This window comes from Lissotriton vulgaris, chromosome 12 (genome assembly GCF_964263255.1).
Source record: "Lissotriton vulgaris chromosome 12, aLisVul1.2, whole genome shotgun sequence".
NCBI lineage: Eukaryota > Metazoa > Chordata > Amphibia > Caudata > Salamandridae > Lissotriton > Lissotriton vulgaris.
In genome coordinates, this window is record NC_141700.1 from 434456459 (window position 1) to 434465422 (window position 8964).

Consider the following 8964-nt stretch of genomic DNA (forward strand, 5'->3'; position numbering starts at 1 on the left):
TAAAGCCATTGTTGTATTTATTTAAATTATGGCACAGTATTCCAAAGAACTGGCAGTGATTTGATAATAACCCAAAGCAGTCTCACCAGAAAGTAGACCTTTGAAGAAAACTGATAAGGTGCATATTTGCACCCTGCATATGATATTGTCTTCTTTCTGTTAGTACAACATACACATAGCTCCAGACAATGTATTTTAGAACACTGGGAAACGGTATCTTTCCTGAAATTGGTCATGGTTTTCTTCTGCCTGTGTTGTTCTAACCTTCCTTCTTAATTATAGGCTGTCAGCTGTTACTTCAGTTCTTAGTGGGAAAAAACATGTCAGGATGTTACGGTATTGAGTGACTGCTGATACATTTTTCAAATGCCATTACAAAAGGCAAGTCAGTTGCTGCAATGTCTGTGTCTATCAAGCACAAAGCATATCAACAGCTGTGATGAAGCATTGTAATTTCAAATTTCCTTAGTGCTTCATCATTTGAGTGCAGAACTGTGCCCAAAATGAAAAACAAGCCTTGACAAAGCCAACACATCTCTCCTTGGAAAGCCGGTGCAAAGGTTAAATTTGTTTTTTTGTTTTTATTGCAAGCCTAGTCCCACAAAAGTAAAAAGAAAAAAAAAAACATATGCTTGCAATAACATTTTTCAATTAAAAATATTATTTTGCACTTATTTAACCCTCAGTGAATCCTCCCATTCTGAGTTTGTTCGGATTCGCTGAGGGTTCACACCTCTAGAAATTAAATATCTCAAAAACTGCTGAACAGATTTACACCAAATCACAAAAAGGTCGCTTTCTAAACCAATATCTATATTTCTACCAAATTTGGTGTAATTCTGCTCACCAGTTAGGGCTGTAGCCATATCTAAAATCTCCATCAGAATTAACACGGGAAACACACTTTTTTTACCCCCCCTTTTTCTAGGCCCCAATGTGACAGATCACCCAGAAACTTGCCTTGCACAATATGACACAGCAGTGCACTTTTTTGGGATCATTTAGTGAAGCTTTGTCAAACAGAACCAAAGTCATTATCTTCATGAATGTTTTTAAAAAAAAGTATCAAAACAGGTTCTGTGTGTCATGGAAAGTTTGGGGTTGATCCGTGCAGTGGGAATAGGTGTGCGAAATGAGGGTGCGTTTGTAATGTTAATTCCCAAAGGAACTCGTTGTCGAACCTACAGCCTGAACCACGGCACAGAATTGCACCAAATTTGGCAGAAAGGTAGATTTTGTTATGCTAACATGCAGCATCCTCTATCTAAACGTAATTCTGCTCCACTTATAGTAAACAAGAGCATTTTCTGCTCTCGCTTACTAGAAGCGGAGCAGATTTTGCTATGGCTTCATAGCAAACTGATGTGTCCTGGCTGGGCTCCCTGGGACATTGCTGCAGCAGGCCCTGGGGCAGGGATGTTCCCCCGGGCCAAGTAGGGCTCCTGGAGGGTGGCTTCCCCCCTTTGTTTATATTTGCCCCAGGGAGGTGGTGAGCCCCAAGGCTGCTGGGGCGGGCCCCATGCCATCTGCACTAAATCTCTAAAAGTCCCGGGGAGGGGGTGGTCCCCAGGGTTGAGGGGGTCCATGCACCCCTGATTAAATTTTTATTTTTTTAATTAGAAACCAGGATGCTTGTTTCTGGTCCAGGGAAGACCTGGTTTGACAGTTCGGGCTGTACTGTGCCCATAAGTCTTCCCCTACTTCCGCCCCCCACCTGGGTTGAGGTGGTACGTTGCACTGTGCTCAGCAGGCTAGATTATTGTAGCTCCCTGCTGCTGGACTCTCCAAGCTTTCTATGGATAGACTTCAGAGAGTCCAGTCTGCGGCGGCTAAACTAGCCTTGGGGTGGGCGACAAGAGCCTCCAGCTCTACGGCTTTGGCCCAGTTACACTGGCTCCCGGTGAGACAGAGGGTACAATTTAAGTCTCTCTGTCTGACCTTTTTTTGGCAGACTACTTTTGTTTATGGATGTATTTGCTATGACTCGTTTTTGAATTTCAGCTTCTGATTGCTTTTTATCTGTTATCAATTGTGTCACTTATACTTGTATTCTGTATCTTCATTTGCTTCTTTATAACAATAAAATTCTTTTGAAATGAAAAGTCTCTCTGTCTGACCTTTAAGGCCCTGCATGATCTTGGTCCTGTGGGCCTACAAAGGAAATTTTGATGGTATATTTCAGGCCACATTCTACGCTCCTCCTCTGCCAGGTTGGTGATAATACCTCGGTTTAAGAAAATCAAAGCAGGAGGAAGAGCGTTTGGCGTAGCTGCAGCGAAACTGTGGAATGCTCTCCCGGCTGAGCTCAGACACATTCCCGATTTCCTTCTGTTTAGAACGAGATTGAAAATATTTCTCTACCCTAAACTTTAGTCCGCTACCGCCCTCCTCTTACTGCTGTCTCGAGTCTGCTAGCGCCAGGATGCCGCTAGCGCCGGGATGCCTTTTAGGTGACAGACGCGCTTTATAAATGAAATAAATAAGGATCATGGTCAAGACTAATTTGGATATGGCTGGGTCTGAACTGGGGTGGCAAAGTGAGCTAAAAAATTATGATGGATTTGCAACCCAGATCTGGGACTGGGGGTGAGTGTCTGAAAAGTTTCAGTGCTCCATCCATCTTCTCCTTGAGTTTGCTATGATTACTTCTAAGACAGCCCCTTTTATATGAGCAGGGCAGTTTCAGACTTTGGTCAGGTTGAGGTGAGAAAGAAAAGCCTTGAAGCAATTCACATGTGAATCATTTGTTCCAATGAATATTTAAGTCACCTAGAAAAATCGGGTTGTTGTATGGGGCATTGTTGCTGGAGATGATCTCTATGATTTGTTCAATGAAAATATGGTTATCACTTGGGGGACGGTAGAACATGTACAGAGTGTCGTAGTGTTTTTGATTGAGATGTTGATCATCATATGTTCACAGGCAGATGTTGGTGAAGAAATTGATTATTTAACAGAGAAGTTAGTTCGATAAATACAAGAAATACCACCCCGAAGATGGTTAGCGAGATGAATAATAGAGTACCTGGATGGAACTAGAATGTCTAGAATATTAAAAGAAGAGCGATTTAGCCAGGTTTTATGAGAAATAGGAGATCCATGTCCAAGTTAAGTAAGAGGGTCTCCATGTCAGCTGCATGTTTTACTGCTGAACTGCAGTTGAGTAGTGAGCATTTTAGGTTGGTTTTGGTAACATAAATCGAAGTATGTGTGATGGGGACAAGTTTGAGGTTAGATATATTAATGAGTCTGAGCTTGGTATGCGGTGTCCTTGGCTGCTGGGTGATAAAGGTTTGAATCCTATCTGAAGGTGAGACGTGGTATGTGGGGTTGGGGGGTCGTACAAAAATAGAGAGGAGAGGATATCTTTGGACGAAAGGTGTTTGACAAGTCTGGCCAGTCTGGTGGAATGGTCTAGATTAGGTTTGCATCTCCATCTAGGTTAGATTCGGAGTAGGATTATGGCGCTGGTGGTGGATCAAAAGGTTTGACCTATTGAGTTCCAGAATAGAGGTAAACCATAGAAGACTATGGCTAGCAGCCCGGAACAACTGCATATCCAATTGTTTAGCATCCAGCATAGAATAGAGAATGGGGATATTAGCTGGCCCGTAGCCATAAGTATATTTTTAGGGGGAATGGCCCTCATCTATGAACAAATATTAAAGCTGTGCACTATACATGTATTCTTTCCCAATTATTTGTAGGGGAAATGTACAATATGCAAGATTTAAAAACCACATACTGCTTTTGGGTGCCTTTTCAAACAACAAACATTCTGTCTTTGTTGGGTTGAGCTTATGGTAGGTGCTTTGCATCCAGGTTTGGATGACATGCAGGCAGTGTTTGAGGCACTTGATGTCAGAAATAGAAAAGACTTTCAAGTAGAACTGTGTATCATAAGTGTGTTGAAGGCAGCTAAGAGGTCCAGCAACATCAGGAGGCAGTGGTAACTTCATCTGGCATTGTGTACGACGTGTAAGGAAGTAGTCTCAATGCTGCAGCGTGATCTTAAGGAAGTGGTACTTTCATAAATGGCTTTATTTACTAGTGCAAGGCATTCACAAATGGTGACCATTCAATAGTAAATCAATTCAATTATGCACAGACCCTACTCTGGTGTTAGGGTCTACTGCTCCTGTCCCTAAACTTCAAAAAGTGGGACTTAGAAACTTTTTGCAGCTTTCTACCTGGAGGAATGACAGACAGGGATCGCTACCAGAGATCCAGTCATTGATGTCAAATCACCAGTCATGCTGGGATATGAGGCAGTGCGCTCCCAAAGCCCCTTCTGTCAAATCACCAGCCAGCCTTGACTCTCTGGTTTACCCCACTGAAAGAGATATGACTTCTACAAATGTTTCTAGAACTTAGAGGGTTCCACCAGGACCCATGCCAAACAGCATCTGATCAACATTGAGGCCTTCCCAGGCACGGACTTCAAACTTCGCCTGCTCACTTTCCAGCCCTCACCGACAATCCCACCGTGATTCCGATCATAAGCAACCCGCTATCATCAAACACTGCTTCGGATCCAGCTTGCCTTGCTGCCGACTCTTCAGAGACCACATTTTCACTGTATAGCCTTCTAATATTAAAGGTAACATTTTCACCTGTATCTGATCCACACTCGATGTGGTCATCCTTAACTTTTGATTTTAAAATGGTCTAACAAAATCAGATGGCCAAAATTGACGGTTATTCGTATCTACAGTTCTACTTATTGGATTTTTATTGCTTTGGTATCTTATTTATTAAAATTTACTATATTTTCCTAAATTGGCTTGCGATTTTTATTTTGTTGCGTTTTCACATTATTACTGTATAAGTACTACATAAATACTTTACACATTGCCTCTAAGTTAAGCCTGACTGTTGTGTGTCAAGCAACCAGAGGGTTAATAATAGGTTTATATAGCGACTCTAGTGGCTTATGCTGATCAGGCTTGTGATTATTATATGGGATGGGTTCCCACCCTCTCAACTAATACTCCAATTTCTTACAGCATGCAAAACTGGCAAACCACAGCTAAAGAAATTTTTTTTAAATCGGTTATGGGTAGGTATTCAAAGCACTGTCTTAGCAATGTTGGTTTAGACTGCCTTGGATACCCAACTCTGTAAAATCAATTGTGAAAGACGTTAATTGTGAATGATGCCACCAGATCCAAAATAATGTGGACACTGACACAGCCAGCATACACCTCTCCTCTCTGTTTACCCAGATTCAATACCACTATCAATCCCATTCTGTGGTGTGGAAGAAAGTCTGCATGTGCATGATGGAGGAGGTCATGCTGTGCTATGCGATACTGATTTGAGACCAAGAGAGCCACTCTGAAGCTTATGTAGAAAAGGGAAGGAGAGAAAGAGGGTGATAGTTGCAAAGATCTATTGTATCAAGAGCTCACTTCTTCATTTTCCTTTCCTCTCCCACTTCCATTTATTTCCTCCCATCTTTGCCTGGTGTTCTTCTGCCTTAACTCATCCTGTTTGTTCTTCTCTTTTATCTTGTTCTCGGCAGTTCATCTCTGTTGTCCTTCAGCCCAGTCAAGTCAGTTTCTCACCCAGATTACTTATGATGCTGTGATTGAGTGAACAGCTCAATGGTGTGGGGGCATATACAGCACTAAAATATTTGCAACAGAATGTAAAAGCAGCAACAAATAAGGTTTCTCTCATAGGGTGCGGGGTGACACAAGCAGCAGCATTTTAAACATAACTCCTATGCAGTACCGGTACTGCACAGATAGCAGCATTGCAGGCTTGTTGGAAACACAAAACAGAAAGAACACAGGTGAGATTTTATCACACAGAGAGGAGGTATACCTTAGGCAGCAGGACTAAAAGCTTTGCTCACACAAGCAGTAGAGGTAAAACACAAAAGTAGCTTTTCAAGTTTTCTTCAAACATAGAAACATTGGCACATGCAGTGCAAGCTTTCCTCAGACTAGGCCAAAAAAGGTACAATATAAACAACAACTATAACAAGCATTGGCAAAGCCAATAGGTCATGCCTTTACAAGAGCTATTGGCTTAGGCAATGTGGTTTAGCCATGTTGTACTGTACACCAGTGTGGTTGCTGTTCAGCAGGGCTGCTAGTTAGTGGCGTGGCATTTCCTAGAGTGGAGTGGGAGTAGTAGAGTGTCATAGACTAGATTTGTTGCAGTAGAGTGTTGTAGTGTGGAGTAGGGGGGAGTACAGTGTCTTAGAGGTGAGTAGATGGGAGTAGAGTTCACTAATTGTAGTGGATTAGATTGGATTGCAGTGTGGTGGATTGGACAGGGATGGGGTGAAAAATAATAATAATAATGGGATGGGGTTGAACTGATTTGGGTGGGGTGGATTGGACTAAGGTGTATTGAATTGGATTAGGGTGGATTGGTGTAGGGTGGAATAGATTGGATTCGAGTGGGGTGAATTGGATTAGGGTGAGATGGGTTGGTTTGGAACGGATCAGAATGGGCAGAATTCTTTGGAATGGAGTGGGGCAGATTGGAGTGGGGGAGATTGGTTTGGATTGGAGTAGGGCATATTGGAGTGGGGCTGATTGGAGGGGGCAAATTGTTTTGGATTGGAGAGTGGGACATGATTTTGGATTGGAGTGGTGCAGGTTGCGTAGGATTGGAGTGGGTGGATTATTTTGGATTCAAGAGGGGTGCATTGTTTTGCATTGTAGTGGGGCAGATTCAAGTGGTGCAGACTGTTTTGGATTGAAGTGGGGCAGATTGGAGTGGTGCAGATTGTTTTGGTTTAGAGTGAGCAAATTGCTTTGGATTGGAGTGGGGTGTATTGCTTTGGATTGAAGTGGAGCAGATTAGAGCGGGCAGATTGTTTTGGATTGGAGTAGGGTGAATTGGAGTGGACTGCATTGGAGTGGGGTGACTGTATTTGGATGAGGTGGATTGGATTGGAATGGGGTAGATTGGATTGGGCTGTATTGGGATGGATTGGATTGGTGTAGGATGGATTGGATTGGAGTGGGGTAGATTGGATTGGGCTGGATTGGGATGGATTGGATTGATGTAGGATATACTGGTTTGGAGTGAGGTGGATTGAATTGTAGTGGGGCAAATTGGAGTGGGTGGATTAGAGTTGGGTGGATGGCAATGGGACAGATTAGTGAGGGGCGACTGGAGTGGGACAGATTGAGTGGGGCAGATGGTTTTGGATTGGAGTGATGCAGATTGGAGTGAGTGGACTGGAGAGAGGCAGATTGGAGTGGGTTGGATAAAAGTGGGGCTGTTTGTTTTGGATTGGAGTGAGGCAGACTGAGGTGGGGTAGACTGAAGTAGGGCAGATTGGATTGGGCAAATTGTTTTGAATTGGAGTGGGGCAGGTTGGAGTGGGGTGAATTGGAGTAGGCGGGTAGGCGGGTTGTTTTGGATTGTAGTGGGACGGATTGTTTGGACTGGAGTGGGGCAGGTTGTTTGGACTGGAGTGGGGCCGATTTTTGGGACTTGAGTAGGGCAGATTGCTTTGAGTGAGGCAGATTGTTTTGGACTTGAGTGGGGTCGATTCATTTGGATTGGAGTGGGGCAGATTATTTTGGATTGGAGTGGAAAAGACACACAATTGATGGATGATAAAAGTGGGGCTGTTTGTTTTGGATTGGAGTGGGGCAGACTGGAGTGGGGTAGACTGAAGAAGGGCATATTGGATTGGGGCAAAATGTTTTGGATTGGAGTGGGGCAGATTGTTTTGGATTGGAGTGGGGCAGATTGTTTTGGATTGGAGTGGGGCAGATTATTTTGGATTGGAGTGGGGCAGATTATTTTGGATTGGAGTGGGGCAGATTGCTTTGGATTGGGGTGGGGCAGATTGTTTGGACTTTATTTGGGCAGATTGTTTTAGATTAGAGTGGGGCAGATTGGATATGGGCAGATTGTTTTGGATTGAGTAGGACTGGTTGGAGTGGGATGGAATGGAGTGGAGCAGGGGTATTTTGGAATGGAGTAGGGCAGATTGGAGTGGGCAGATTGCTTTGGATTCTAGTGGGGCAGATTGGAATGGAGGAGGCTGTTTTGGATTGGAGTGGGGCAGTGGGAGTGAGCAGATTGGAGTGGGGCAGATTGTTTTGGATTGGAGTGGGATGAATTCGGATGAGGTTGTTGGATTGAGGTTAAGTGGATTTGATTGGAGTGCGGCAGATTGGAATAAGGCAGATTGGAGTAAGGCAGATTAGAGTGGGGCACATTGTTTTGGATTGGAATGGGAGAGGTTATTTTGGATTGGAATTGGGCAGATTGTTTTGGATTGCAGTGGGACAGATTATTTTGGACTTGAGTGGAGCAGATTGATTGGGCTTGATTGGGGCAGATTGTTTTAGATTGGAGTGGGGCAGATTGGAGAAGGGCAGGGGTATTTTGGAATGCAGTGGGGCAGAATGAAGTGGGCAGATTGTTTTGGATTCTAGTGGGGTAGATTGGTATGGAGGAGGCTGTTTGGGATTGGAGTGGGGCAGTTGGAGTGAGCAGATTGGAGTGGGGCAGATAGTTTTGGATTTGACTGGGGCAGGTTGGAGTGGGTGGGTAGGATTGGAGTGTGGTGGATTGGAGTGTGGTGCATTGTAGTGGAGATGATTGGGTTGAGTGGTTTGGATTGGAGTGGGGTGGATTGGTCTGGTGTGTATTGAATTGAGTGGGATGGATTAGAGAGGGGTAGTTTGGGGTATACAGCACAATTATGTGTTAAAGCATCATTTCAGAAATTTCACATAAGAAAGAAACAATGTCGCTTTCAATACCATAATCCGCATTTTTGAGAATAGCGCCCATGATCAAGAAGGAGTTTCTCCTGCTGCGTACACTTTTGCTAGTCACACATCTTCTGTTTGCAGGGCACACACAGTGTAAAAGAACAAAGTACTACCACAATCATGTCAGGAGCAGCAGACGGACACTAATTAAGTTGAATCAATCAGTGCTTTAGCCCTGCTCCACAGAGAGGAACGAAAATTATGT